The sequence below is a fragment of the Acomys minous genome (genome assembly GCF_964271855.1).
Source record: "Acomys minous genome assembly, chromosome: 12".
NCBI classification, from domain to species: Eukaryota; Metazoa; Chordata; class Mammalia; order Rodentia; family Muridae; genus Acomys; species Acomys minous.
In genome coordinates, this window is record NC_140493.1 from 104,458,392 (window position 1) to 104,486,236 (window position 27,845).

General features: G+C 46.0%; 1 long non-coding RNA gene across 1 annotated transcript in view; it reads right to left on the reverse strand.

The window, feature by feature from the left end:
- The window catches only part of LOC311578283, a 150,583-nt gene that overhangs the window by 48,226 nt on the left and 74,512 nt on the right, over nt 1-27,845 (reverse strand). The window contains exons 9-10 of the long non-coding RNA XR_014772811.1: nt 27,650-27,764; nt 23,925-25,299 (exon numbers count right to left, since the gene is read on the reverse strand). This is a non-coding gene — a long non-coding RNA (uncharacterized lncRNA). The remainder of the gene's footprint in view (nt 1-23,924; nt 25,300-27,649; nt 27,765-27,845) is intronic.

The window sequence follows — 27,845 nt, forward strand, 5'->3', positions numbered from 1 at the left end:
AGCCATGCTAGATGTCAGTTGAGCAGGGATTTGAAAGTGAGCTATTTAGCCAAAAGATAAATCTCAAGGCTTGCTTCCCAGTTTGATAAAAAGCACTGTAACCTAATTCATGTAGATTCCCAAGGAACATAGATTCTTTGCCTCTGAGGAATTTCCAATACAAGGGGAGTTAAACAAAACAGGAAGTGAGGAATGCCATGCAAAGAATTCAGAGAGGCATGGGCTCTGGTGTACGGCTCTCTTCCAGAGATGCCTGATCATTTGACCTATTGACTTTTCAGTACTCGCATATAGTGATCTCATTAGATGTATGTGTGTGTGTGTGTGTGTGTGTGTGTGTGTGTGTGTGTGTATGTGTGTATTCACCAGCTGCAACTCCAGACCAAGGTAAACATTGCCACTGCACAGCCCTATAAAACACACAACACAAACTTCCTTCATCAGCAGCTCAAGAAACATGGTGGGATTTCCATTTTCCACATCATTTTCTCTGATGGCGAATCTCTCTTGGGGAATTTTCAAATAATTCAAAGTACACTCTCCCTTTAATTTCCATGGAAGTTCTTTTCTGAAATAATTACGGATCATTAGAACAATAAACCACAATTATATATAAGGCGGAATTAGCATCTAGGCTCATCAGATAATCATTAATAGTTTTCATGTGTTCAATTAAATTTCTGTACGGTAACATGGGACTCCGGGCAACTTTTTTTTTTTTTTTTTTTTTTTTTTTTTACTGAGAAGCACTGACCACAACAACATTGTAAAACAAACAACATCATCTACCCTCGTGTATTCAAGGCCTCTCGGATTGCAACCACAAGAATGCACACGGCAGCCATGTCCAAACAGCATCAGGAGGTGGTTGTAGCTGAGGTGAAAGGCATCAGCCTAGGAGATCTAATAATAGCTAGCTACTGAGTGATGAGGGTAGGGTGTTGCAGAAATAGAGTTTGGGGCCCTCAGCTATTGTCAGAAAAGAGAGAACCTGCAAGGACAAAATGAAAGGTGAAAAAAAGAATGACATGTTTCACTAGCACAGACCTCTGTTAAATATATGAAATCAGAACATCATGTTCACTCACGTTACACCATCCACCAAGGCCAAGTAGTACAGTGCTAACACGAATATTTTAGATCAGTGGAGAGTCAACTTTCCCCGAATGGTTTATTTCACATTTCAAAGAATACAAACACATATTGCTACATAGTTTTATTAATATTTATATTGATTCTAGAGTTAAATAGCATCCTGCACCCTATGTAGTTGATGATGTAGTTTGTGGATACACACAGAGGAGCAGGCTGAGACTTCGGAAAACTAGGCAATTTTCTGAAGTTCCCATGATAGGTCAAAATTCAGCTGCCGTGAGTCTTAGTGCTATGTTCATCTCATTTTCTTTCTCTGGCTGGCTAGGGGGCGGGAGTGGGGGCAACCTAGCTCTCGAATGGCAGCTTAGATGAGTCAAGAATTTCAACCCATAACTCAGAGCATGGGGAGCACCATTGAGAGTCATGCTAACCAGCTCCACTCAACATATTAAAAAGTATTCACCTGCCATCCCTGCCTAGCTCGAAGAACAGTCCCTGCCAGGAACTCCCTAGGAAGAATATCCATATCTGTTTTTAGGTAGAGCCCAATGTGAAGAAAAGAAGACAGAGAACTGAAATTGTAGGGTGTTTTGTTAGTTATTGCTATTGACCCAGTTTCAGAACATCGTGATAGAATATATAGGTTTGAATATATATTGAATATATATATATGCAAATAAATATTACCACCATAATATTCGTATAGATGTGAAGACTGTGCATAGATTGTACCAGGAGGGAGACTCATGCATGGCAACCACCCAGGCCCACCCATAAAGATTCTGTGTTCATATTCTGAGAGAGGGAGGTCGTGGGCTGCTGCTGGGTGCTGGCATCTGCTTCTGGCAAGATGGCATGTATGCTTTCAACAGATGTCCTTTAATTAGCAGTGGGTCGTCCCAGCTGAGGGCAGCTTGAGTGGGAATGGTTAGTTGAGCGGCCCACCTCATGCCTGGCTCCTAGAGCGTTTGGCTTGCTAACAGAAATGTCACAGTAGTTACTGCCAATGAGTCTGAAGTCATCCAATGGCAGCCGCTTGAACCGCCATCATCACTGAAGGGCAGACTCTTTGGGGACCTAAGTAAAGACACCACCGTGAACTCTGGGAGATGGGTGATGCCTCACGGGACAAAGCACACAGTGCACACAGAAGGGAAGAGTTCCTGAACGGAATCTTGAGCTCTGAGAGCAACGGTTGCTGTTCATTCTTTCTGAACTCAACAAACTCAAGTCTTTCAATGGTAGGAAGAGATACAAACCAGGGAGTAGAACCTTATGCTTGTTTCCTAAAACATGAGTAAAATGGCAACAAACAAGGCTGTAGGGCACTGTAGAGAGCCAAGCTGCTGAAGGACCACAGGTTCCCTCGAGCAGACGCAGACAATCAGGCTTCTGTTTCGCATCTAAAGACAAAATAACTTACTGTGTTCAAAGTGGAGGGCAACAGCCAGCCAAACACAGGCCCTTCTATTACCAGGTCCTGACAGGTCTAAGATTACTTGGGCCATGAAACTTTTTCTATACTAAGAAAAGTAATGACAAAATAAGATGTAGACCCTAGTTCTGAAGCACCCAACCCTGAACTAAGGTCTTTTGGGAACTAGACTCAGTGTGTGCCGTTAAAGCTCGGTAAGTGGGGCACCAGAGTTCAGCTATTGTATCCCTGGAAAAATCATGGGATGTTTGTGGGTCTGTCAACACTTAGCCAGCTTCCTCTGAGCTTTCTCAGGGATGAGTTTAGAGTTTACGTGTTGGTGTTTAACAGTCATGCTGATAAAACTCAGTCAGCCTAGGAATCCTCACAGTGAAAAGAAATGAAAGAAGGAGTTTGATGATTCTCCTATGTGTCTTCCAACCATGAAGCTGATGTCTTCGCCTATTCATCTGGCCCCTCAGTGCTGTGCTTTCACAGGCCATGATTCACTCCGATGGGATCTCTAAGACTTAAGAGATGAGGGAAGATGTTGGGGGAAAACCACTTAGTTGGCGAAAGGATTTTCACGCATGCAGAAAGTGCTGACTTTGACTCCTTAAAACCATGTCAAATACTGAGTGTGGTGAAGTATGTTTGTAAGTCCGGCACTGGGGAAATGGGAACATGTGGGTCCCTAGAGCTGCCAGCCAGCGTAGTCTAATTAGCAAGCTTCAGGCCAGTGGCTCTGTCTCAAAAAGCAAGGTGGCTGAAACCTGACGAACATCTCCTAAAGGTGACCTATGACCTCTACATGTAAGCACACATCTACACATCACACACATGCATAGACACACATACAAAGTAAAGAAATTATCTGACCTCCCTTGTAAATAAATCTTTCATTGGAATTGCTTTGGTTTGGGTTTTTTGGTTTTGGTTTTCAAGATAGAGTTTCTTTGTGCAGCCCTGGTTGTCCTGGAACTATCCTATCTATAGGCCAGGCTGGCCTCAAACTCACAGAGATCCACCTGCCTCTGCCTCCTGAGTGCTGTACCATGTTGAGTTCATGCACCACCACTGCCTGTCAGGGATTATATCCACAAGTGTGGTGTAGGGACTATGCATCACCTGGTAGGGAAAAAAATTCCATAAGCACGGAGTGCATTGGCAGTGACAGACGGAAGCTGTCATGGTGTTTCAGATAGACTGGCCTGCAAGAAGTCTGAAGACAGAGGCTTGGAGTAATTAGAAATAATTCCAGGGAGTTCTATAAAGTCAGAAGAGCACTGAGAAGTGTATAGATATCAGGATAAATTTGCTCAATAGATGGCTAGGTAAAGGCTCCAAATATCCTTGATTATCTGGGTATCATCTCTTTTCTCCATGATTGGGACAAACTAGGAAAATATCTAAAGGTACATCATGCAGAGTTGACTCAGCAATTTTTACATGTGTAGCTGTGCATATGAAATTATTATTGAGTACCTGAGTGTTCATATGTAAAGGGAGAAGTAAGAATTTTTCTCAGCTCCTGTTGCTCCATCTTTAAAATGAACACTAGCCCGGTGCACTATTCATTAATTTAGTTGATAATACATGCATGCTTACAGTTTTGGTTATTTTTTTACTGTCAACTTGACCTAGATTAGAGTCACCTGAGAAGGAAGTCTCAGTTGAGTGATTGCCCAAGTTATAATAGCCCATAGGCATGTCTGTAGAAAGTTGATGCTTGATGCTTAATTGATGTATGAAGGCCAACCCACTGTTGGCAGCGCTATTCCCTAGGCCGACTCCTACTTGAGTTCCTGCCCTGATGTCTCTCAATAAGGACTGTGACTGGACCAGAACTCACACCAGGAAATCCAAGTGTGTTGGCCAACACTTGTAGTCTTGGCACTGGGGAGGTAGAGACAGGCAGATGTCTTAGTTTCTTTGGCCATTCAACTAACCTTTTCAGAAAGCCTTGGGTCTCAAAAAAGTATGGTGAGAAATGACGTTGAAGATTATGCTCAGGCATCCTTATACATAGGCACATACATGCACGGAGAGAGAGAGAGAGAGAGAGAGAGAGAGAGAGAGAGAGAGAACACTATGACGGAGCCAGCAATGGTCACGTCATGAAGTTAACTATTATTCCAGGCAAAGAAATCAGTAGATGCAAGATGCAGATGCTTGACATAGGTGAGGACATTAAGGACTTTCCTTCTGCTTATACAACCATGGGAACGAGAGAACACAGGGTCCTCGTGCATTTTTCCTCTGTGGTAATCAAGTGCAAAATCCATCCCTTGTGTTTGCAGTCATCACAGCTCTAAAACTACAAAAAGCAGATCCATTGCTGGGGGGGGGTGGCTTTTGGGGTGTCCAGTTCTGCACAAGAGCTGGCCTTACGTCACCTCACTGACATTTCACAACAACCTTCAGGGTCGGGTCCCATGATTATCCCCTTTTCCAAATCAGGAAATCTGGACTTAAAGTTAAGGACCTTTCCAAAACTGCCCTGCTTAGAAGTGCCGGAGACTCCAAACCGAAGGCAAATCATAACCTCAAGGGAGCTAAACGGTTCTTGCTGCTGTTTGAACTTCCACCCCACACTCAGGAACAAAGAAACAAAAATCCCAGCAGACACAGGTTTAGGTACAACGATGCAAGGGTAGGGGCCATGAGAAGATGAACCTTACAGAAAAGCCAGTTTCTTCCTCCTGATGCCTACCAGGCTGCTCAAACCTCAAGTGGGAGAAGCCTGAGATCTGGGCTGGCCCCTGGGTGGATGTTTCCATCCATTCTGAGTCCTGAGAGGCCCTCAGTATCCCTGTCCCAGTGCGGTCAGAGGTGGAGGAGAGTCTGGGCCCCAGTGCCAGGCACCACGCCTCTTTGTCAGGAGCTTGCAATTAAACAAGGGAAAAAAAAGCGGGGAACAGAGATCGGAAAAAAAATTGCCACCCACTCCCCACTTTCCTGAAGCACTAATTCTTACATGTGTACACACATGTAAGGCAAGCAGATGACCTTCCCTAGGGTCCATGAGCTGCTGGCGAAACATTTTCCACCTGGTGCCACCCTGCACTAAACACTCTTCAAACCCAACCTGAGCCTCGGGACCGTCGCAGAGATATTTTTAAAGCCATGACACAGAGAAGTGTGACACACTCGGTTTTCTCAGTGGGTGGGTTAGGGTTATTTCAAGTTATTCTTGTCACCGGGCCCAACATTACAAGTGTGCCCTTCACGACTACAGCAAGAAGGGCCCGTAGCCTGACCCAGCACAGTGTGTTCCTGCAGATGGCAAAGCAAGCTGGACTGTGGGGGGGGGGGGGGGGGAGGGAGCGGAAACCTCTGGGGACAGGACCTGGCCTGCTAGCCCCTCCCTTGCACCTCAGGTTCACAGCCACAGTGTATAAAATGTCCCGATGGCTGCTACTGAATCCTCTGTGTTAATGAGTCACTGCAATTGGAACATGGCTAGATTCTCGGCTATTGATGTCTCCATAATTTTGGAGTCATCACTGCTGCCTTGTCCCCCATTTTTTTTACTCCCTCTTTTCTCCTCTGGAGGTGGAGGTGGGGGTGGGGCGGGCATTTTCTGCACATCACACTGAACATTTATGGGGCATTAGGGCTAAGTGTCTGTCTCCCATTTACATGAAAAGATGTTAGTCAAAGGCCTTCTGTTGTTTCCTTGGGGGGAAAAATGGGAGGCAGTGGGTCCACCTGCCTTGGGCGCAGGCAGTAAAAAGGTGAACTGAAGGTTGAGAATTTAAAAGCAATTAAGAAAATAATTAAGAGTGGGCCTGCTTCTCTCGTGGTACCTCGCATTGGTGAATCTAACTACTCGGAGTGGTAAGAGAGTCCTTCCTTGTTGAGAAAAATACCCCCATGCTCTCTGCCCACTCTGCCCCCAAAAACTCCTGGGTAGGAAGGACTTAGAAGGCTGGATTTGGAAAATCAGGATCAAGTTCATCTTATTTTCTACTAATTTAGCTCAGCACTTGTATTTTTTTAATAATAACTTGATTTTATACCCCATTTGCCATAACAGGAACATAAACATTAATCCCTTCTGAGCAACTAGGAGTGAGAGGTTCCTGTAGTGAACTGAAACGCCTAACAGGGACCCTCGGGCTGAAGGCTTAGCTCCATGCCTTGCAAGAGTAAGGACTTGGGTTCGAGCCACACAATACACAGGAGGAAACAAACAGCTAGATGTGGTGGTGAGCACGTGTGAGAAAGCAGGGCAAGTGAATGCCTCAGGCTTGATATTCAGCCAGAAGCCCTTACCAGGTGAGTGCCAGACAAGTGGGAACCCATGTATCAATTTAAAAAGTAAAAGTTAGATCCTCTGACTCCCACATGCATGAATACATGGGCATGAGCACTCCCCCTCACACACAAACACACACATGTATACACACAGGCATATATGTGTGTACATATGCACACAGGCATAGGCACACATATGTACACAATATACACATAAGCACACCCATGAACACACATACACACAAGTGCACCCTTACACACATGTACATATGCACAAGCGCACACACATACACATAACTCCACACATGAACACACATGTGCATACATGCAGGCACACATATATATGCACACACACATGCACATAAGTGCACACACATGAACACACATGCATATAAGTGCATACATGCATGCACATATACACACATGCATGCAAGCACACACACACACACACACACACACACACACACACACACACACACACACTGGCTCTCAGGAAGAAGGCACTCGGCTCTGTGCTCACTCTTATTCTCATATGTAGCTCACTAGCAGAAGGCCCAGGGCTACATCTTGCATAGCCCACATTCTGCTGCGGCTCATTATATCTCCCCGCCCCTTTAAGGCCTGGACTCAGCCTTGGGCATTTCTAGATTAAAACAAAGGTCTACAAACCACAGCTCAGTCACCAAATTCAGCCCCGTGTCCGTTAGAGCAAGGTGTTAAAACATTGACCTACATGCTATCCACGGATGATTTGACTGGGGTGGCAGAATCCAGTCGTTGTGATAGACAATGGGCCTTAAAAAGCCTAAACAATTTACTACAGGAGCCTTTAGAGGAAACGGTTGCCAGGCATCATGTTAGAGTACGTGAATGGCTCTTGGCTAGATCTGTTGTTTCTTCTCCTGGTCTCTTGCAATCCATTTTCTACCAGGCAGGCAGCCTTTCTTGTCAACGTAAGTCATACTATGATAAACTATGACTGCTCAAAACTGCTCGTTAGCTTCCGTTACAATAAGAATAAAACACGAACTTCACTCCACAGGCCGAGAAGACCTCACAGTCTGGCCTCCAGGTCCTCTTATTATCCCTTGGCATAGAGAATCACAGGTTCCCAAATTTGTACACTGACGCTCGTAACACCCAGTGTGTCTGTATGCACAGAGGGCTCTGTGGAACACAAGAGAGATTAAATAAAGCTCTAAGAGTGGGGGCCTTGGTCCAATATGCCTCTTGGACGTCTAAGAAGAAGAAGAAGAGCAAGGTGGAAAACACCACTAGGAAGTAGTAGAGAAGGAAGCAGTGAGAAGCTGTCCATCTGCAAGCTGGGAAGAGACTCCCCACCAAATCCAGAACTGCACTGTGTCTTGATCTTAGACTTTCAGAACTGGGAGGAAATGAATTGCCATGGTTCGAACCATGATTTTGTTATGACAGGCTGACATAAAACGCTCTGGTACTCGCTGCCTCTGGTACTCTGACCTTGTGGCCCACGAGCATGGCATGCTCCTGTTGCCTGATGCTTCTGTTGGTACTGATGGAGTTCTCTCCCCCTGGATCCTGCTGGAGCCATGCCTTCCTACAGTTCAAGAAAGGCCACAATGATTAATTATTGTGAACTTGACTATATTTAGAATTATCTAGATGACATCCCTCTGGGAGCATCCATGAGGGTGTTTCCAGAGAGTTTTAACTAAATGAGAGTCACATCCTCACAGGGGTTAGGGTCTCAGACTGCGTAGAGAGAGGAAACGGAAGAAGACAGCTGGGCATCAGAAATCATTTCCGTTTCCCACCCATGGATGCAGTATTGCCAGCTGCCCCATGCTCCTGCTGCCAAGAGTTCCTACCAGAGTGGACTGTATCCCTTCAAACCATAAGCCAGAGTGAAGACTTTTTTTTTTTTGGTCAGATATGCCATCACCACAATAAGAAAAGTATATGAGGATGTTGGTTTAATGCCATTTTTCTCAAAGTCCCCCATTTGCCATGGTTTTAAAATAATACATCCACCCTTCACTCCCTCTTGGTACAAGCTAGCCACAGAAATCCATGACTTAAAGGTTAGTCTTATATTATTCCATCATTTCTGATCATATACGTTGCAGAATAATCCATTTGACAACTGTTTTCCCTGGTCTATAAAGACAAAGGAAGAGTGAAAGGCATTTCGTAGACCCAGAAAGCTAGAGCATGGTCGTGGTGAGTGCTGGGGTAGGAATGCCCGGGACAGACACATGTGTGTGAGAGACAGAGGGCATGGGGAGGGCCACGAATTCCACTTTTATCAGCTGGGAGGGTGGAGATATCTCACAGTCACGTAGATACACAGGTTTTGAATTGATAGGAGAGGTCAGGTTTGAAGATAGGACACGTGAGCCATCCACACTTAGATGGTATCTAAAGCCATGATCCGGAACAAGTTTTGCTAAGTAAGAAATGTGGATGCAGAACAGAAAAGCCTCAGGAGCTCTGGGATAAGCAGATAACTGCAGACTGAGGGACAAAGTGGGTCAAAGCTGAGGAAAGGGAAAGAGAAAGACTCTATCAAGGAGATGGGAAAAGCAGAAGACCAAGTGATGAAAAACTGTCATTCCCAAATCTGAAAGAGGTCCCAGACGAGGAATGGATGTTTACATCTGTCCAGGGCCTGAAGTAGGAGAGGAGTAATAGACAGACACTTTGTGAGGCCAGGTGAAGAAAAGCCCATATGACAAAGGGGAAGGGAGGAAGCAGAGCTACAGGTACCAATTTCATTAGCATGGCAGAGAAACTAAAACTGTAGCTGGATAAAGATAGGGGGTGGGGACCCAGAAGGGAAGGGATTCCAGTGCACTCTGAATGGGATGGTAAGGACCTAGGCTGAAAGCAAGCCATCACGATCAGGACTGAGCACCAATAGAGTGAAGTATTTACAAAGGTACGTTGGGGTGGATATGACGGACGAGGTCTTTATTGAGATCTGGGTACTGACTACAGGAAAAGCAGCTACAAGAGGTGACAGGTGACTCATTTTTTTTAAGGTGGCTGCCTGCTTGTTTTCTCAGTGAGTATAAGGTGAGGTCATCAACTGAGAGTGAGGAGGTGGATGTGAGGAGAGATGTCACACGGTGTGGCCTTGGATGGAAGGTCAGCACAGACCAGGGAAATGTAGAAAGATTTCTGGCGATTGCCAATGACCCCACGGGAGGCCCATGTTTAAACAACAAGAGGTGGCCATGCATTCCTGCCCCATGTCTTTCTCCAGATGACCCCAGAAACTCTGGCCCAGGCTTATGGGAGGAAGAGATGTATGCTGGGAGGAGAGGTTCAAATCTGTAGGCTGGAGGGAGCAGTGGAGCCTGGGTGCCATGCCATGGTTATGATGCCAGAGAAGACAATGAAGACATGGAAGAACAGAGGAATCAACGTGTTCAAGGACTAGGAAGAATCAGACATTTTTCCGAGGTCAGGCTCATAGAAGATGACTAGTGGGGAGCAGAGAGTGGGATTCCTAGAGGTGGCATTTGAGAATCCGGTGAGGAGACCCAGAATAACTGCAAGGAGTTACAGAAGGAACCGGCTGTCAAAGGGGAGAGGACAACAACCTTGGAAGAAGACCAACCAAAGAAAGAGAAGGGGACGTGGAGAGAGATAGAACATCCGCTGGGATTTTAGACATAGTCATGATGACAATAATGATGTGTGCAAAGTCTTCGAGAATGGAAGGGAGTGAGAGTGGCAGGGTGCTGGCCACAGGAAGAGCAATTAGTGCGTGTGTGAGCTGATGCAGTAAAGCGTCAAAGGGACAGAATTTTTAGAAGGTAGAAAGGATGGGGAAATGGCCTGAGGATGGGATACGGAGTTAGCAAGACAACACGGTGGTGTCCTTGTGGAGATGCTGTTTCCAAGGAAACCAAGGAGACGCTGCCACTGTAGATGGGTGAAAGGAAAGCCAGGGGCTTCAGAGATGATCCTCGGGGTACAATGGGCATCTGAGCCCACCATTCTCAGGAAGCGTGAGAATGTGGGTCCTTTTGGTTTAGGCACAGTAAGTGGGGTTTAAATGATGACATAGAGCATGGTTTTGTCAGATTTGGGCATATCCAGAGTTATAAGATGAGAAAGGGTCAGTGCCTGTTTCCCATGGGACTTCCAAAGCAAGGCATCTCATTCCATGTAGCTTATGAGAACAGAAGTGTACAGTGTCATAGTTCTGGAGGTCGTGTGTGTGTGTGTGTGTGTGTGTGTGTGTGTGTGTGTGTGTGTGTGTGTGTGACATGAGTGTCAGCTGTGCCACATGACCTCTGTGACCCACAGGGAAAGAATCCCCTTGCCAGGTCCAGCTTCTGCAGCCCTGGTTGGTTTTGTGGCTCTGCCACTACAGTCTCCACAGGATATTGTACGGTCTGTCTCTCAAACAGTCTTTGCTCTGTGTCTGGCTGTCCCTGGGTCCAAATTTCTCCTTTTTATAGGGACATCACTCATGTTGGATGGGGGCCCACCCTAATGACCTCATCTTAGTTTGATTAAATCTGTGTGCTAGCCCACTTGAGCTGTTACAATAAAAACACTGTAAAACTGGTCACTTATAAGCAACAGACATTTGTGTCTTACAGTCTAGGGGCTGGGAAATTTAAGATCAAAGCACCAGCAGGTTTGGGAGCTGGCAAAGTCTCCTTTCCTGATAGACGAACACCTTCTAATGATGTCTTCATGGAAAAGGCAAACAACCTTCTCCCCTGCCCCCCAAAAATTCTAGCTCCATTCACGAAGGCTCTACCCTCATGGCTTAATTTCTTCTAATATTACATTGGTGGTCATATTTCAACATATGATCCCAATAATCTGCAATATCCTAATTCCTAACACTCTAGGCTTCTCAGGCTTAAGGCATTAGCATATCTTTTGGGGGGTAGCACTATTCAACCTATAGGGAGGTCAGCCTGACTTCCCATGGTCAGCCACAATGAATACACAATGGAGTAAGTTCTGGGGTGTTCTTATGCGGGCCACACAGGGAAACCCTGTCTCTGTGTAGCCTTGGCTGTCTTGGACTCCTTTGTAGACCAGGCTGGCCTTGAACTCACAGCAACCGGCCTTCCTCTGCCTCTCAGCACTGAGATTAAAGGTATGCGCCACCAAGCTCGGCCCCTTAATTCTTCAAACTGAGACTACACTATCTGTTTCAAATATAAGACCAACGCCTAGAAAGATGGCTCAGTAGTTAAGAGTGCTAGCTGCTGTTCTAGAAGACGAAAGCAGGGATCCCAGCATTCCTGTTGTCTTATTTTACTTACTATTGCTGTAATAAAACACCATGGCCAAAGACAACTTGGGGAGGAAAGGGTTTATTTGGCTGACGTGGCAGAACCAAAGCTCATCACTGAGGGAACTCAAAGGGACTGAGGCAGAAACCTGGAGACAGGAGCTGAAGCAGAAAGCACAGAAGAGCACTGTTTACTGGCTTGCTTCCCATAGGTCAGCTCAGCATGCTTCCAGGATCACATGCCCAGGAGTGGCAGCTCCCACCCTGGGCTGGGTGCTCCCATATCAACCGTGAATCAAGAAAATACTCCTATAGGCCAATCTGATGGAGGCATTTTCTCAGTTGACGTTCCTTCTTCCTGGATGACCCCTAGCTTGTGTAAAGTTGGCATGAACAACTAACCAGCACACTTGTGAAGTGGCTCATGGCTGCCTGTCACTCCAGTTCTGGGGTATCTGACACCCTCTCCTGGCCTCTTATATCACACACACACACACACACACACACACACACACACACACACACACACACACACACACACACAAACAGGGTCCTTCTTTTCAAATGTGAAAAGTGATAATAGTAAACAAGATGGTTGGACCCCCAGCCACCATCTTAGACCATCTGGAAACTCCCATTTGGTTCTGGGCTTTTTTCCCATATGCTAAAGTGTGCAGTTTCCAAAACTGTAGACATTGTCTCTCCTAAGTATCAAGAAGACTTTTACCCAGAAGCAGAATGACTCAAATGGTATATACCACTTATAATTGGACACTAGCCCAAGGGGCATGTCCCATGAAAGTCTTCACTTACTAGGAAATTGGGATGGAGGGGAGAACATCCCATTGGGACTCTAGGTGAGAGAAGCAAGGGAGAATGGGGAAATAGAAGGTTCCAGAGGGTCCTAGAAACCTACAAGGAGAACATTATGATGGGCGGATCTGGGCCCAGGGGTTCTTCTGATCAAACTATGGTACCAACTAAGGATAATATGTGCAGTGAACATCGAACCCCTATCCAGGTCTAGCTAATGGACAGGACATTCTCCACAGTTGAGTGGAGAGAGGGTACTGACTTTCACATGACCTCTGATGCCCCATATTTGACCACGTCCCCTGGATGGGGAGGCCCGGTGGCACTCAGAGGAAGGATAGCAGGCTACCAAGAAGAGATTTGATCATATAGAGGAGGAGAAGGTCCCTCTCAGTCACAGACATGGGGGGGGGGGGGGGAATAGGTGAAAGCAGGAGGAAGAGAGGAACAGGAGGATAGAAGGGATGGGATAACAATTGAGATGTAATATGAATAAATTACTTTAAAACTATTAAAAAGACAAAAAAAAAAGAAGACTTTTACTAACTGATCTTATTCTTATTAAGGTCTTAAAAACAATAACAAGGTTCATCTGTCATGTTTTCCTGATCATGAATCTAGGGACTGCCGAATCCCAAGTCTTGAGCTATGGTGAGACTTAAGCTTTCTCAAGTTCCTGCAGACCTAGTTTCTTCTTTCCTTCTAAATCTGCTGATAACAAATTCTTCTGATATTCCACCATCATATTCTTTGGCCCAGGGGTTTAATATTTGAATAGGAAAGATGAAATGACAAAGGCCATATGACGTTAGTCAGCATTATATCTTCCTGTGTGTACATGTCCACGTGAGTGTGTGCACATACATGTGTGTGCACAGACCAGAGAGTCAATGATTCTCTTGTTTTCTTTTATTACATTTTTAAAATTTTGTATGGGTAGTTTACCTGCATGTATATCCCTGCACTACATGCCTGCCTGGTGGCCTTCAGAGGAGGGCATCAGATCCCCTTGGACTCGAGACATGGATGGTTGTGAGCCTCCTTGTGGGTGCTGGTAACTCCTCTTGGAAGTGCAGCCAGTGGTCCTAACTGTTGAGCCGTCTTTGCAGCCCTCCACCTTATTTTTATTTTTGCTACTAGGTTGCCCATTGAATGTGAAACTGTTCAATTGGCTACGCTGGCCGGCCAATCACCCCCTAAGAGTGGCCCTATGTTAGGCCTGCTGGAGAGCTGCAGTTACAGTCTTGCTGTGCTAGATGCCTGAAATCTGTTTCTCCAGCTTGCACTGAACTAGCTCCACATCCCCAGCGTTGTTTGCTTCGTTCTCAGACAGTTTCCCTTCCTTCTCCTTTTCTCCATCTGTCTATCCAGATTCCATAGCTGAGCCTAGAACAGTCCTGGGCCGCTTAACATGCACGTTGGAGGGGTGTCAGGATTTTCTTAAGGCTGGGATGCCAGCAACCTAGCAAGGCGGGAAGAGAGAGAGAGGAAGAATCCTGGAGTTGCTGTCTGACCCTTTTCTGAAAAAATGACTAGACTAAGTCTTCGCACTTGAACTCTGGGTTTTATAGTTCTATAAAAGGCAGCTGACAAAAGAGAACCCGTTTTGGGAGGGTCCAGCTGGCCGGGCCTGTGCCCGGGCGGAGCTGCCTCACCCTTGGAAGGGGCCACAGTTGCCTTTTTTTTCACCCATGAGGTCAGAGCGGATGGGATTCCCACTCCTGCTGGAACCTTGGAGAGTAGACGGCCCTAGCTGAGCTTGGCCAGTGCCAGCAGCAGCTAGGCGCTGCCTTCCTGGCTCTGAGGCAGGAGCCTTTCCTCCATGGAGACTCTGGGCAACACTTGGAAGGGAAGTGCCAGCCCAGCCTCTGCTGCTGTCTGCAGGGTTGGGGAGCCTACTCGTCCCTTCTTTGGCTGCCTTGAGCCCCACACCCTGCTCTGCCCACGCGGCTGCCACCCTCAGCCCCCCACTTCAAGACTGGGGGAAGGGCTGCAGTGTCTGACTCACAGGAAGACACCTCCCTTACCCGCCCCCATCCCCACTCTAGAATGGCTTCCCCCCCCCCCAACCACCACCACCACCAAGGAAAATGTTTTTGGACCCAATAGTTATTTTCCATTAAGTCTCATTTTTTTTAATTTTATTATTTTATTTTTTTGCTTTTGCTTATTCACTTTGGGCCAGTCCATTGCGCTGGCCTCAGCCCTGCAGTTTTGTGTGGACAAAGCTAGTTGCTCTCCAAGCCCTGGGGGTTTGGCGTGAAGCAACTTCTGCTCACTCAGCCCTGACTCAGAGGAGGTACCGTCTTCCTGGCCAGAAGCAAGGCTGCCCAGCTCTAGGGAGAGGCCAGAGAAGAGAGATGGACCGGAGCCCAGGAGGGCAGAGGCAGAAGCAGGCGCCGTGGGAGGGAGGGCTTGCTTCAGGAAGGCTTGCTGAGGGGAAGATCTGAAAAGGTTTCAGAAGCCCTTGGCTCTGGCTAGCAAGCAGCTCGCATCATGCCACTGATTGCCTTCCCTACTCCTTCCTTCCTTTGGCCTGGCTGCGAGGCCGGGAGAGCAGGGCTGGAGCAATACCCTAGGGAAATTCTGCTGAGTGGCCCCAAGTCCCCAGATCATCCATCATCATCAGAAATGATCCGTCTACACAATGTGAACATGCAGCAATGTTTCTTTGTGCCACCCTGTAACATATTCCCTCGGCCCTCATCCATGCGTTCTATTGCCAGATGCTATTTTCAGGGCCTACTATGCGCCAAGGAGGAGGAGGAAGAGGAAGAGGAGGAGGAGGAGGAGGAGCTAACAGTGGCAGACAGATATGCACTAAGCCTGAAATAGCAGCTGCTTTGTGTATTAACCCAGGAGACCACAACTCTCCCTAACAGCAAGGGAGTTGCATCCTTGGCTGTTCCTCTGAATCACAGGAAGATGGGCATCAGGAAGGGGCCTCTGGCAGCCATGGCCTCTGTTTGGGATGCATTGGGTTCCTTCAGCACTGTCTACATGCACACTGGAGAACCACTTCAAATATAAACTTCCTAAGAAAGCCAAGCATGGTGCTGTGCCTGTGATCCTAGCACCCAGGAGCCTGGGGGGGGGGGGGTGTGAGGAGGGGAGGGGAGGAGAGGGGGGAGGTTGCCTTGCCTCAAGTTTGAGGATAGCTTGGGCTGCAAAGCAAGGCTGTCTCAAAACAAATAAAATTTAAAAATTAAGGAATACAGTAAAGAAGAAAAGAGGAGGGGAGGGAGAAGTAAGAGAGGAAGAATCGAGGAAGAAAGGAGAGAGAGAAGGGAGGGATTCTCCCAGAAGTATATAATCAAAATGCCTTAATTTGGATATGGTTCCTTCCATCTGAAACCCACATTGAGATCTGTCAATCCACGGGGAAAGAAACATTGAAAGTGGCAAGGAGGTCTTCAAGGAATGGCAACGCCATTGCGATAGATCGTTAACTCCTTCAAGACTGGATTAATGATGGTGAGAGTGGGTTGTGCCAGTGTGTGCCTGGCCCTGTGCTCTCTCCATTTTGCGCATGCCCACTGGCCCTTTCAATGTCAGACATATATGAGCTGAAGCAGCCCAGGGCCCACAAGATCCCCCAATCCTGCTGTTATAGACAGTTGGGAGCCATTGGTACTGCGACCCAAACCCAGGTACCGTAGAAGAACAAGTGCTCTTAGCCACTAAGCCATCAGTCCAGCCTGAGACCCGCTAGTCCTTCTAACTCATCCACTCTTAGGGATGGTGTTCTCGCCACAGAAGGATGATCACACTCAGACAGATACACCACTCCCTCCACTCCAGCAATGAGTGGGGAGACTACAGAAGCCATCTGTGTGTCTACCCCTTCCCTTCTTTTGGCACATTAGGATATTTTTTTTTTAATTCCTAGCACTCCTCGCAATAACATTTGATATCCTCCATGTTACAGAGCATTACTGAGCACCACACGTGTAAAACTGTGCAACACAGAAAAGGTGCTGGCGGGGGGTGAGGGGGCTTCCCTCTGACAACAGAGCAGCTCACGGGGTCAGTGGAGTGAGTCATGGATGTTGCACTGTGGATGAGAACATATTCAGCTTCTTCTTGATTAAACAACAACATCCTTTTAGAGCACTTTTCATTATCTCTCATGATCCATCACCATTGTCCCTGAGAGACTGGACCAAGTGACCTGTGGCCACCATGAAGAGGAAAGTCTGGGCTACAGCTGAGCACTGGCATTTCCATGATCAAATACACAGCTAGTAGGAAAAGAAGCTTAGACTCCAATTATCACCCAAGGACTCCAACACCTACACAAGATCAATGAATGCATATTTGAGGCTGAGAATGTAGCTTTGTAGTAAAGAGGTTCCTGGGTCGTACAAGGGCATTGGGCTTAATCCCCACCATTGAAAAGGGAAGGTATGGCTGAGGCAGGAAGGGGGAATGCGAAGATGGCTCAGTGTGCAAAGAATTTACCTCTGAAGTCCAGATCCGTGGTGCCTTTATAAAACCGAGCCAAGCATGGCAGCCCACCTCTGATCCTTATGCTCAGCCGGGGCCGAGACAGGGAGCATACTGGCTAACTAAACCAGCCAAATGGCTGAGCTCCAGCTTAGGTGAGAGACGCTACTTCAATTTAAAAAAAAAAAAAAAAGTAAGTGTGACTAAAAATGACTCCTAACATGAAGCTCTGGGTTCCACACATGAATGTGCAAACATACACACACACACACACACACACACACACACACACACACACACACACTTGTGAACACAAATATACATGCAAACATTTTTTAATGGAAAAAAGAGTCTTATTATTCTACCTTTTTTTCCTTTAAGTACTTCATTGGGCAGACACAGAAGAATGTTCTAAAAGACCCAGATCATAATGGGGCTCCTATTAAAAGCCAGAGAGATGCAGAAACACCAGCCAGGTTCACTGTTGGGGGCTCTAAAGATGGAGGAAGGCCAGGAGCTCATGAATACAGCAGCCCTCAGATGGAAAAGACTAAGAAACAGATTCGCTCCAGAGCATACAGAAAGGATCTCAGGGCTGCCGCGACCTTGAATTTTTAGCCCTGTGAAACTCATACAAAAGTAATGGGCATCAACAACCCTGTTTTAGCTTCCTTGTCCACACCTACGTGCATCTCTACCTAATACCAAATAATAGCAAGGCTTAGGCATGCATAGCTAATTCCTCAAGACCCCTCATAGGGTCTCTGTTGGGCATGGCCATGTCACCATCAGTGAATCTGGACCATTACTATGTCACTCCCTCTTAATCAGTCATTGTTTCTGCTGGGACCAGTGCCAGGTTACAGGCCCACCTGTGAGGTCCATCAGCTGAGAGCCACCTGGGCAGTGGAAGTAGCCTCATGGTTAAAGTTCATTGTTGCAATGCATCTTCATCCAGTCACAGAGCACCTCAGGCTCTGTGAGGAGGCCAGAACTACTACAGACCTCACACAGGAAGGTTTGCTGGCACCTTCTCAGACACCTCACATGTGACCCCGTCAACCCTACAAATAAATGTTTTTCCAGTGTGATGCTACTTGAAAGTCAACTGATGAGGGCCATGTCTGCGGAACCCAATGGGACAGACTCAGGGGGTAAAGGCAGGCAGGTGCAAACAGAGCATGAAAAACACCCCAGCTTCTGTCTGAAAGGACCTGGAGGCATGCCATAGGTCATAACCATAGAAGGATGATGCTGGCTGCTTTGGGTTTTTTGTTGTTTTGTTTTGTTTTTTGTTTTTTGTTTGTTTGTTTGGTTGGTTGGTTGGTTGGTTGGTTTTTTGTTTTTTTTTTTTTCCTCCTTCTCACTATGACAAAAGAGCTGACAGAAGCAACTGAAAGGGTCCTGGATTTGGTTTTGGCTCAGGGTTCAGAGGACATCAGTCCATCACGGCACGGAAGACATGGCATGCTGGCTGTGAAGTGGCTCTATCTGTGGCAGTGATCTTAACGTGGTGGTTTGCTTCATCTCAGCAGATCGGAAAACAGAAACCTGAACCAGAAACAAAGCAGGACTATACTCTTTGGTGACCCCAAGTCCAAAGCATCCATAGCCTCCTGAAGCACAAACAACAGCTGGGGACCAAGTGCTCAGAACATGAGCCCTGTGTAGGACATTTCACATTCAAATCACAACACTGGCCGGTAGCAGATAACGGCAACCCAGATGGCCCCTTCCCTTTCTTCCCCTCCCCTCCCCTTCCCTTCCTTTGCCTTCTCTCCCTTTTCCTGGAACTGAGTCTCCCCAACCTCCCTGAGTCCCATCTTCTTTCTTCAAAAAGGAGGAGACACCATCATTAAATACATGACATCGTTCAGAAAATGGGTGTAGGATAGAAAATGCTTGCTTTTGACCACTCTATGTGCAATCAATGGGTAGTTGTTTTCTCGCTTCGTCCTGTTTGCATAAATTATAATATGGCACATTATCCATAGATGGTCCTGGTCCCCCAAGTGCCATAGCATCATCTGTCTTCAAAAAGAATTACAATTTAAGAGTCTCCCAGATTACAAAAACTAGCCCGTTTGTGCATGGACGGGCTCATTACATGGGTTCTACAGTCTCCTGTGGTCCCTTTCCCTCTGACCTCAGGCTCATTTGTCTTCCTCCTGTCCCCAGCAATGGTGACAAAAAAAGGGACTCCAACCTTCCCACCGATGACGCAGTTCTTGCAAGGACTGTTTCCCCATGTGAGGTAGAGGCTGCTTTGGAACCTCTTGGTTTCTGACTACGTTGCTAATGCCCAGGCACTCAAATCCCCAAGGTCAACCTCACCGCATGGAAAAGACTCACTGAGTCCCTACATCATGCTCTGTCTCTGTCCACCCACGGGCCAGAAGAACACCACGATAGCTTCATTAGCTAAGTATGTTCTAGAAGCACTCACCGCCCCCCCCCCCGGGCCCCTGCCTCTCAAACGTGAGCCAGGTCAGATGACTCCATGTCACTTCCATCTGATAAAAGGGTAGCTAGCCTGGGAGGCAGAAACCCCAAAGCCTGGCAGCTCCCCTCCCCCACAGGCCTTCCCTTCCAGCTCCCCACGCCTTGCCACACAGGGTAGAGGACTGAGTCTTGTGAGCCAGTACAGGAACTAAGAACCCTTTGCAGTGATGAACTCACTGAGGATTCCCAACATCAACAAAGGGAGGACAAAGTGGGTGGCCAGAGAATCTATGCTGGGGACTGTAGACCCTGTGAGGGTTCTTTCATGCTGCACAGACTTAGCTTTGGGTCTGGTTCTCTTCATCTTTCTTTAGAACCTTCTCTGGGTCTTATTCCCTCCTCTATAAAATGGCTTGAGCAAGATCAAATGGCCTGTATCATTTACCTCAGTTCTCTATTTTCAGTATTATGGTATACCTTTATAATATATATGTGTGTGTGTGTATACATATATGTATATATAATTTATTTGCTTACTTAGATATGTGTATGTGTGAGTATACATGTATGTGCTCATATATGTGGTACTGTACACATTTGGAAGACAGGACAGTTCATGGCAGTTATCTCCTTCCTTTTACTAAGTAGCTTCTGAAGATTAAACCCCAAGCCCAGGCCATCAGGCTTGACGACAAGAGTCTTTCATCTGCTAAGCCATCTCACAGCCCATGGACACGCTGAGGAAGTCCTGGGGGACTCCTGCAAAGCCCCTTTACCTGCGACTCGTGTAAGTGAGCCCTGTTTCCCAGCGCTAGCTGTTGTCCTGTCATGGTGGAAACTCTCCATGTGGTAAAAAAAAACGTAGGTAGAAAAAAAATGACTAGAAATAATGATCCGTGAGTGACTCTTCACAAAGTATGGCACTGGGCTGGGTCTTGGGAGGAAGGACAGAAGGGAGGCAGAGCTTCGGTTTGAATGGTAGGAGAGAGGCAGTTAGCTCAGAAGCTGCGATAGGGCAGATGTTGAATGAAGAGCGATGGGTATCATGGGAAGATTAGAAGAAAAGGGACAAACTATCAAGCAAAAGCATGAGAGCACCCATGGCCCTGGTGTGTTTAAATAGCCAGAAGAAATGCAGAATGGCCAGGCCACCAGCATTCTTGAGGCCACTCTTAGAAATTCATTTCCATTTGAAGGGCTATATGGACAGACCTCAGTGATAGGAACCCAGCTATGGAGCCCAGACAAGTCCACGCCATCCTTAGTTAATCACTGCTTGCACAGTAGTCATTCATAGAAACAGTGTGTATGGGCAGTTTCCCAGACAACAGCTTCCTCATCCCTCCTCGTTAAATTGACACCCTAGTGCAAGATGGGGAGAAAGTAAGTGGATTAAGCTGGGAGCATCTTGGAGGCATGGGAAGACCCAGGTTCAGACACAAGGAAGAAGGCTAAGTACTGAGAAGCCCAGAATGTGAGAGAACGTAATAACTAAGATAAATGTGTTCCCTTCATCTCCAACCATCTTTTTCACTCATATATATAACCTCAAACATAGGAGACTGATGTGAAATTAGGTAAAAGGCAAATTTCTACAATGGCCCTAGCTTGCTTCTCCCAGTAACTTGTGACTCAATAAAATAGTTACAGTTTTTTTTTCTGACTTTCTAAAGCTTTTGGTCGAATATGAAAAAGAGTAATGAAGTTTTGTTTCTGTAAATTCAAATTGACCCTTAATATGTTAATATATTTATTTTTATTCCTTAATGAGTCTATACATTAATATCTTTTTCTATCCATTATTGGCACCCTTTAGTATGTGCAATTTTTATACTCAGATTTATTACCATTATGAGATTTTTTTCTATCTTGTAAATGTTCTTTAAGTTTATTAATGGTAATTATGTGGTAATAATAGTTATAATGGTAATTAATGACTGGAACTATTCCTACATAAGAATCTTTGTAGGTAATATTCCTATATAAGTGAAATATTATTTCACTTCTTAAAAACCCGTATTATGAATGAGCCTGTTGCTGTTGTTGTTGTTGTTGTTGTTGTTGTTGTTGTTGTTGTAGCCATAATCAAATGCAGAGGCTGGGAAGTTTATCAAGAAAAGAGGTTTTCTTACAGATTTCAAGGTACTAGCCTGAGTATGCCAAAGTTCTCTTGGCACCCAGCATCACAATGACAAAATCACATGTTGGAAAGTCATCACAGGAAGATGGGAACTCAGAGAGTGACCCTGGGGTCAGGCTGACAGGCTTCTGGGTCGCACACTCCCTACAACACCTATTCCACGCTACCATTGTGGTCCAGAAGCAGGAAGAAATTTAGCGTCTTTAACGCTAGCGTCTTTACCACCATTGTCCCCTTTCTTGCCAGAATAGAAAGTGAATTCCGTTCTCTCCAGCTATAGGACCCTGCTTCTGCCTCCTTCTCTCATTCAGGAACCTTCCCCAACAGATGAGTTCCATTTATATCCCCAACTCAGTACACATGATCAGACAAATCCAACCCCCCTCAGCCCCTGATTTCTTTTTGGGGGGTGGGGGGCGGGAGGGGGATGGGTACATCAGCTATGGTACTTGGTTCCTTTGGTCTCTATACTGGGGTGTGGGATTTCAGGAAAGATGCCAACCTTATTTCAAATAGTCAACCACTTACTCTAAAAATAGGTTCTAGGAGATGTAGGACAGCCAGTTTGTGATTAACTTTGGCACTTGAAATCAGAGGAGAGAGACTCATTAAGGACTAGCGGGGCATCTGCACAGTTCTCTCTGGTCTCCCCCGTTGCCGTGCTGTTCTGATTAAGGTCTGCCATCACAGCTGTAAAGACTTCCCTGGCCGCTTCGTGTCCTCTCTGTTTCCCTGTAAGCGTTAGATTCACTTCTTAAGTGGCCCCTTTAGCTTACATTCAAATCAAACTAGAATACAGACAGGACAGGAACCCTCTTTCTAACAAAGTTTCACTCCGGGGAATATGCAGGCGAGTTTCCTCCCATGTTCGTTGCTGTTGTTTTGTTTGTTTGTTTGTTTTGTTTTTATAAAAGACTGTCAGTGTGCATCATGGTGGTTTTCAAATCCAATTTTCTATTTAAATTGAGAATTTCAAAAATGTGTCTGCAACTGATACCGCAGGGACAGATTTTTGACACGGCTTTCTTTTTTTAAGGAGTATTTTCAATACTTCTTTGAGAATTCTGTACAACGTCATATTTCGATCGTATCCCCAAGTCCTCTTATGCGCACCTTCCCAACCCTTCCTCATTACCCACCCAGCTTTGTGCTTTCTTCTTCTTTTCTTCCTTATCAAGTGTAGCTTGTGTTACACAACTACTCTTGGGTGTGGGGCCTGCCTTGGGCCTGTGATCAACGAACCGGGGTGACATCATTAAAGAAAACTGATCCCTTCATCCAGCAGCGATCAAATGTCAACAGCTCCTCAGCTAGTGATGGGATTTCATGCCCACCTCTGGCTGGCTGGAACTTGAGCACACTGAGCACACTGCCATGATTTTCGTGTGGTGGTTCTATGTCAGCATTCTTGAAAGGGGTTTAATTCCTTACGTTAAAATTGCTCACGTTTCTCTTGTGTCTTTATTCTCGCTCTCTTTAGCAGACATGTTCCTTTTGTGTCCTTCCTCATATGCTGAAAGTTTCTTTTTTTGTTTCGTTTTTTGTTTTTTTTGAGACAGGGTTTCTCTGTGTATCCTTGGCTGTCCTTGACTCTCTCTCTAGTCCAGGCTGGCCTCGAACTCACAGAGCTCCACCTGCCTCTGCCTCCTGAGTGCTGGAATTAAAGGTGTGCGCCACCACGCCCAGCAGTTTCCTTAGACTGCTCTGTGCCACCAATTCCATATCTCCTCACCGTGCAGGTGCCTGCATATGGTGTGGCTACGTGTGTTTGTATGAGTGTGATCTGTGTACACAGCGCTAGGCAACCTTGGGTGTCCTTTACCAGTCACCAACAACCTTTCTTCTTTTCCTTTGAGAGAGTCTCTCACCAGTCTGGCACTCTGAAAGAAAGCTAGGCGGGCTGGCCAGCAAGCCCCATAGATCCACCTATCCCTGCTCCTCCAGCTCTGAGATTACACATGCACACTCTTGCCCTTGGCACTTCCACATACATTCTGGGAATCAAACTCAGGTCCCCATGCTTGCAAGGCATGATGACCGAGCTGTTTCTCCCTCACATTGGTACTCACTATCTTTAGCATCAATCCTGTTCTTTCTCCACCATGGATACTCTTTCTCAAATCGCATGTTATTTCTTTCCCTGTATTTTATTTCTCTACAGTTCCCAGATACAAGAGCAGCTGGTACCCTGTAAAACAGAAGAACAGCCAAGAATAGAGAGGAGAATCAACGAAAAGGAGGGAGGAACAAAGGGGCTTTGTGATTTTGATTTTAACTATACTGATTCCTTGAGGAAAGCATTTTCAGAAGCACACTTTTTTTTTTCAGGATACAATTACATTTTCTTCATATTGGTTCTTCCATGGATAGATATATTTTCTCTCTCTGTCTCTCTCTGTTCTCTCTCCTCCTCTCTCTTTTCTCTCCTTTCTCCTCTCTCCTCTCTCTCTCTCTCTCTCTCTCTCTCTCTCTCTCTCTCTCTCTCTCTCCTTCCTCTCTCCCTCCCTCCTCCTTCTGTTTTTCATGCCACAAAGCAGCATTTACAAACAGCTCCTGTATCTGTCTTCCCCTCGGCTCCTCACATTTTTCACACATCTTACCTGGAAGGTAAGTTGAAAACATAAAAGGCAAGCAAACAGATGGCCGAGCACATTTCCTAGGTCACTTGTCCAGAACTCTAGGGCATGGCCCTGCCAATGCATCCGCTGCTGTGGCTTTCAGGCCTAAGTCTACTGGAACCTGTCACCTGTGGATGGTGACACCGATTTAAAGGCTTCCTTTTGAGTTACGAGTGACAAGCTCCATAAGGCTCTGCAGCAGGAATCCACAGGGCAAAGGGAACCTGCCAGAAGTGTGGGAGGCAAAGACACTCTGCCCTATAAATCTCACTTCCAGCAAAACATGCAAGCAGCAACTCGACCCCATGACTCAGTGATTCCCAGCTGTGTGGGTGCTGATCATAAGCTGATCACATACATCTAGAAGGTTAAGCATGGGCCACAGGCATTGAGTGTTGGTCTGGAACACACAGGAGCTAGGTCACACGCAGAAGAACGCTGAGAAGGGTCCTGTGACTATGCCCCTTTGGGCCTCAAGAGTAGGATTGTTATCCATCAAATTGGATAGAAGGGAGTGGGGTATGCAGGCAGGCAAGGCCCTTTTCAGTTCTAACTCAGCCTCAACCACTTCTTCCGAAGAGCAAGGATCACAGAGGGAAGAACCCAGTGTCTACCTCTGACTTGCCTCCTTCCATTAGTCACCTGCTGGGCTTCACTTCTTAATAAGGTGCAGCAAGCAAGTGAGATGAACAGCTCATCAGCTTGCTATTTGGTGATGTGCTGTAGTGACATATATCATGTCCAGAAGAGAACTGCAAAGGACACATGAGGGACTCTCAGGTACCCTCTTCTTCATCCTCCCAACTAGGCCTTCATGTTCCCTGTACTGTTTAAAAACAAAACAAGACAAAAGAATGCACACATAAAGTCAGGGAGCTAATGGTGGGCCTTGATTAGTATTATGATTATCATGGAATGATTCAGAGTATTCCTTTGTTGTTTTTTAAGAACTCTGTATGAGAGACAGAGTGTGTGTGTGTATGTGCATGTGTGTGTGCATGAATATCTGTGTGTGTGTGTGTGTGTGTGTGTGTGTGTGTGTGTGTGTGTGTGTGTACACCAAGTGAGTGCAGTGCTACAGAGGCTAAAAGGGAATGCTAGATCTCCTGGAGCTGGGGTCACAGTCTCCCCTGATGTGCATGCTGAGGACCAAACCTGGATGCTCTGGAAGAAAAGGAAGATCTCCTAACTGCTCAGCCATCACTCCAGCACTGAGATTATGCTCACGAATGTAATCTCTTAGTCAAGCAATCCTGACAACCTCCCTAACTCTGAGTATCCAGTCCCTCATTTGTCCGAGGGAGAGAACTGTAGCACTAACCTTATAAAAGACAAGTTTAGAAAGATATTGCCTAGAGAAGGCTTACCAATGAGACCCAACGAGGCTACCATGTGATGAGCACCTTGTAGATCATGCTCAGTCTTATTTTCTTATCCAAGAAATAGAAAGCAAAATGGCAGTTGGTGGAGAGGGAGATGGGGAGGAGAGGAGAGGAAGGGAGGAGAGGAGAAAAAATACTGGGGGAAAGAAGAGGAAATGGGAGGGGAGGGAATGTCAGAAAAGCAGAGGAAAGGGAAAAGGAAAAGAGAGAGAGGAGAAGAGAAGAAAAGGCAGAGAAGAAAAAGACAAGAGGGAATAGAAGGGAAGAGAGGATGTGTGTGTGTGTGTGTGTGTGTGTGTGTGTATGATAAAGTATGGGACTCAGCTCAAATCAATCAACACTTCACTTGCCATGTCTCAGAACCCAATGTGCTCAAGGCCCTATGTGAACAGACTCTGTAGCTTTTATTTTCACATAAACACCTAAGGAGAAAACAGGCTCCAACCATCAGAACAGCTCTCCCACCTGATACCTCCATCCTCTTTGGCAGATCCAGGGATGGTACCTGTGCACTGGGAAAGTGCTGGTGACATCTAGAAGCTCACCCTTAGTTTCTCACAGCAGGGAGGGAAGCAGACTTAGGGTGTGGTATCCCTGAGGGCCTCTCTACACACACATTCTCCTTGGGGTGCCTCAGCATACCAGAGTTGTGGTTAGGTAAGTATCGCTCCACCCATGTGGTGTCTGCTGGCCAAGCCTCCTCATACCTAAACACTCATCAAGAGCATTAAGGGAAGCGTAGATTAGCAGGGCTCCTAGGGACAGATGGTAGTGATAGCCCCTGCTCTCCCAGTAGATGGCTCGTTGTGTCTGCAGAGATAAACCTGCCCCTTAATCAAATCTTATTTCTTGAGTAACTCCTTGAAAAGCTTCAAGCATCCCCTGGCCCACGTAAGCATCTTGAGTAGGCCTCACGCCTGTACAACTCAGATATAGAGGCAAAGGGCTGCAAATAGCCTGGCTGAATGGCACTGCGGAGGCCCTGAAGGCACTGCTCAGATATTCTCAGTATAGCTACACAGCAGAGGCATCCATATCTCAGGATCTCATGGAGAGAGCCCTGTAGCTGGGGAGGCATAGTAAAACTCAGAACCCAAGCCTCTCCTTCTGGGGATAAAATCACATGCAAGACTAGCTCACCCCAAATGCCAATCCAGCACCCCCAGAAAAACACCAGAAACTCCCACATACATCTGTGTTGAGTTATCAACACCTTCTTCTGAACCAATATCCAAGTAGAATTCACCTTAAAGCTTAAAGAAGACAGTAAAGCTGTATAGATAATAGATGGATAGATAGATAGATAGATAGATGATAGATGATTGATAGATAGATATATAGATAGATAGATAGATAATAGATAGATAGATAGATAGATAGATAGATAGATAGATGATAGAATAGGCAGATAATTGGATGACTGGTAGGTATATGATAAACAGAAAGGTAGATGTGATTGATAGATGACAGATGGTCGATTATATAAGTAGATGATAAATAGATATTTGTAGATAGTATATATATATATATACATATATATGTAATTGATAGTCATATAGATGACTGATTTATAGATTATACAGATAGATGGTAGAGAGAGGATAGATAAATGACAGATAACTGGATAGTTGATATATAGTGGGGAGGGGGAACAAAGCTGTGCTGACAGGTCTTTAAAAGTGACAGCATAGGGAGCAAAGACTAGATGGAGCCACAGCAGACCCTGTCAACCTCACTTCTAAGGGAGCAACATGGTTTGAGACTTTCCACATGAAGGCTGGAAGTGCTACTTACCTGCTCTCATGACTCCATAAATATCAATATTAGGTGTCAGTATGAAGACTTGCTCTCTCTACTTCCCTCCATCCTACTTGAACACTTCTCAAACCGTGCTCAGACACTCTTATCTCTAGAAGAGGGTTTAGAGAAGGTGACGAGTTTTAGGCAGTCTGAATCAAGTTATAAAAGCTCATCAGACAAGACCAGGAAA